The following is a 4,530-nucleotide window of genomic DNA, read 5'->3' on the forward strand; positions in this document are numbered from 1 at the left end:
GTTAGGACTTTCCCACTGCCTGACTTTACTCACCAGGACTTTCCACACTGCCTAACATCCCAGTTAGGACTTTCCCTCTGCCTGGCTTCACTCACCAGGACTTTCCAACTGCCTAACATCCCAGTTAGGACTTTCCCACTGCCTGGCTTCACTCACCAGGACTTTCCCACTGCCTGGCTTCACTCACCAGGACTTTCCAACTGCCTAACATCCCAGTTAGGACTTTCCCACTGCCTGGCTTTACTCACCAGGACTTTCCAACTGCCTAACATCCCAGTTAGGACTTCTCCGTGCCAAGTCTCCATACTTGGACTTTTCGCGTTCCCGTGCCAAGCTCCCTGCCTGGACTTCTCCAGTGCCAAGTCTCCATACTTGGACTTTTCGCGTGCCAAGTCTCCATACTTGGACTTTTCAGGTCAACCAGGTCAACCTTGACCTAAGGTTGCACCTACAATCTCCCAACCATCTATTCTTGTCTCACATTAAGAATAGAACTCTCTTACGAGTGTCAAACATCAACATGCAACTCAACTAGGTCAACCTCGACCTAAGGTTGCACCGACAATCTTCCCAAGTCAAACATCAAAATACAACTCGAGTCAAGTCACCTCGAGTCGGGTCAACCAGGTCAACCTTGACCTAAGGTTGCACCAACAATCTCCCCCTTTTTGATGTTTGACAAAACTCATAATCAAGTTAGGTTAACCCGATAACCTAACTTAGGTTTTCCAGTGCCATCTTCCAATGTCCAATGTTCTTTCCTTGAACATTCTCTGGACATTCTCCCCTTAGGTTAACCCGATAACCTAACTTGGGTTCTCCAATAATTCTCCCCCTTTTTGACACACATCAAAAAGAATTCCAATGTTTTCCTTGAGCATTCCTTGACATTCTTCCCCTAGCTTAGGTTAACCCGATAACTTAACTTGGGTTCTCCAATAATTCTCCAGTGAACACTCTCCCCTTTTTGACACACATCAAAAAGAAAAAGGAGGGTATCAAGGTCAAGAGTTTCTTCCTAATGAAAGTCCCATACCTTTCATTGAAACTCTTAATTTCCCCCTTGATACTAAACTCAACAATCAACTTAGTGATAATCCCATATCACTAAACCTCAAAAGTCTTAAGGAGTAAAAACTCCCCCTAAAAGTCAACTCCCCCTAAAGGTCAACTCCCCCTTGACAATTAGGTAAAAACTCCCCCTAAAGGTCAACTCCCCCTTGACAATTGCACCAACAATGTCTTGGGGAGTTTCAAACCTTTAGAAATCCATAAAACCCAACTTCCAGCTGAAATTTCAGACCAACAGCTGAAAATCAGAAACTGGCACGCTCTGATCGGTCCCCAGACCGATCAGCCCTTCACCAGATCGCACTCGTGCTACTGGAACTCACTGGATCGGTCCGCATACCGATCCACAATACTCTGGATCGGTCCGCAGACCGATCAGAACTTACCTGGATCGGTCCCCAGACCGATCCAGACTCTGATAGGCAGGTTTCTGAAATTTCCTTCCCGAAATTCAGAAACTCCTAGAAAATTCCAGAAAATTCGAAAAATTATGAAATTTTGAGGATACATTTCTCATAATATATACTATCATGGAAAAATAATTTTCTATGAAAATAGTTTCTATTTTTCAATCTTGATACAAAGTTCAAAAACTTTGAAATAGTTCAAGTTTAACTCAACTTTGTATCACAATGTTCAATGATGAATGCTATCACTAGGAAAGCTTCATCAAGGTTTTCCAAATCAATTTTAAAATGCTTTTAAAATCATTTGAATTTAGGACCATAATCTTAGGGCTAAATGTACATGACTTGTACACAAGCTTTCCCTATGATCCCCATTTCTTGAATTAGGCTCATCTAGGTACAAAAACTATGCACCTTGATCCTAACTCATGATCCTAATATCTCACATACATCTAAAGTGTATCAAACACATCCAAGTCAATGTTGATGTGAGATATGAGTTTAGGTATCTTAGACTAAGGTCTCATGCATTTTCTAAACACAAATTTGATCTCAATATCAAAATGTGTTTTTCATCTTTAAATCAATTTCATTGATTATTAATGCAAGCGATGATGACATGGCATAAAATGATATCATAAGTAAAAACATGTGCCAATGTCATGATGTCATGGCATAAAGTTTGAAAACTTAAATAAACATGACATATAGATAACCTAAGCATTATCATGACATTTCAAATGATAATAAAATAAATATGATGTCATGGCATGGCATATGGCAACCAATCATGGCAAGTTAGCACAAATAAAATACCTAAATTCCCTATCTAAGTATCCTTAATCACTTAGCTAACTTAAATTCTAATCCTAGATTGCCCAAAGTGCTCCAAGAAAATGTCAAGACCCAAATTGGCATTTCTTGATTTCTTGTTTGATTTATACCATTTAAAAATTCTACAAGAGTAGCACTTCTAAATTAAGGCCCGGATTGCCTTGATTACCTAAGAGAATATCAAAATCCTAATTTGATATTTCTCTAGGTTTTTCCAAATTGTGTCAATTTAAAGTAAGATTAATATATTCTCACTTTGGCACACTTTACTCTTCCAAGGAGTGAATGATAAAGATTATTCCATTCCATTTTCAAAGGTTCCCAAAAACCTTGAAAATGCTCCTTGAGTGTCAATTCCCTCAAAGTTGGGTTAACTACCCTTCTTATTGGAGTTGACACTCTCTAACCCATCTATGGGGTAGAGAAGATGCTCCTAGGAACCCAATACCTATTAGAGCTCATTGGGTTCACTAAATATTCACTAGGGATAACTTCCCTAGCAACCCTCCTAATGACCCTCTTAGGCTTTAAAGCCTTGGTCATTTGGGTCTCATCAAGGTCAACTATAGGGGTGACTCCCCTTGTAACCTTGGTAATGGTCTTCCTAGCCCTAGGTTTTGTTCCATAATCGAATGGAACATTGTGGTAAGTGGGCTTGACCACTTGGGACTTAGGTTTGTGACCCAAACCTTTCTTGTCCTTGGACATTGGTTTTTGACCCTTAAACCCTAGAGATGACTTCTCCAAGTTCTTAAGAGCCTTTTCCAAAGTATCAAGTCTTGACCTCAAGACTTGATTCTCCTTCCCTAATACCTCAAGTTTTAATTTGTCATTGTTCTTTGAGGCATTCCTCGGCATGTGTCTAGTTGATTTGGGATTCCTACCTAGGTTATCCTTAGCCTTAGATGGGTTGATCCTAGGGTTAGCCTTTCTAGAATTATCCTTATCTAGATTCACATGTTTAGCTCCTAAGCACATGTATTGATTCCCAAGGTTATCATGCTTGTTATTATCGACACGTGCAATAAAATTCCTAGCATGCATTTTATTAGGATTGCAAAAACGAACCTTAGAGGTTACCTTAGGGTTTGCCTTAGCTCCCCCTATCGATGTGCCCGGTCTCTTGCCCTTGTGAGGTTGCCTCCCCCTTAGACATTGACTCCTATAGTGTCCCCTTTGCTTGCATTGGAAGCACACGATGTGCTCCTTGCCCTTGCGTTTCGGGACTCCGGCTTCCTTGACCTTTGGCGCCGGTGGAGTCTTTCTTACCATCTTTGGACACTTACTCTTGTAATGTCCATGTTCCCTACACTCAAAGCACATAATGTGTAATTTAATTGAGCTTAAATTGCTTGAGTTACCTAGGGTTGAGGGTGGATGCGAGCTCTCTTCTTCATCCCTTTCGGAGGTAGAAGCTTCTTCTTCTTGCTCCGAACTTGAAGAAGAACTCTCCTCCTCTTCGTCCTTAGATGTTGAGTAACCCTCAACTTCTAATTCCTCTCCTCCATGATGAGAGCTACTTGATGACTCACTTGTCTCCTCTTCATGGCTTGAAGTGGAGCTCTCCTCATGGTACTTGGCCAAGTTATCCCATAATTCCTTGGCATTGTTGTAACCTATCTTACACAAGATGTTAGTAGGCAATGAAAATTCAATTATTCTCGTTACCTTTTCGTTGATTTCGGATTTGTGAATTTGTTCTTTCGTCCACTCCTTCTTCTCAAGAGGTTTTCCTTCCTTATCCACCGGAGGAGTAAAACATTCTTGTACACAAAATCAATTCATTATGTTAGTCATAAGAAAGTACTTCATCCTTACCTTCCAATACGCGAAGTCGCCGCATTCGTAGAAGGGTGGAATGGTGACGTCTTCTCCATAGAGATCCATCTCTAGCCCGTGCTCCCCCGGGTGTTGATCCGTCGAAGAGCGGCCTCGCTCTGATACCACTTGTTAGGATCCTTCGTACGGCTAGAGAGGGGGGTGTGAATAGCCGACCCCAAACTTTCGCGTTTCTTCCTATGATTAGGGTTAGCGCAGCGGAAATAAAAACAAGAAACGAAAACAAGAAGATCAAACCTCAACGCGTCGATGTAACGAGGTTCGGAGATGAAACTCCTACTCCTCGGCGTGTCCGTAAGGTGGACGAAGCCTATCAATCCGTCGGTGGATGAGTCCCCGGAAAATCGGCTAACAAGAACTCCTTATGGGTGGAGAAACC

The sequence above is a fragment of the Zingiber officinale genome, chromosome 7B (genome assembly GCF_018446385.1).
Source record: "Zingiber officinale cultivar Zhangliang chromosome 7B, Zo_v1.1, whole genome shotgun sequence".
In the NCBI taxonomy this organism is placed as follows: domain Eukaryota; kingdom Viridiplantae; phylum Streptophyta; class Magnoliopsida; order Zingiberales; family Zingiberaceae; genus Zingiber; species Zingiber officinale.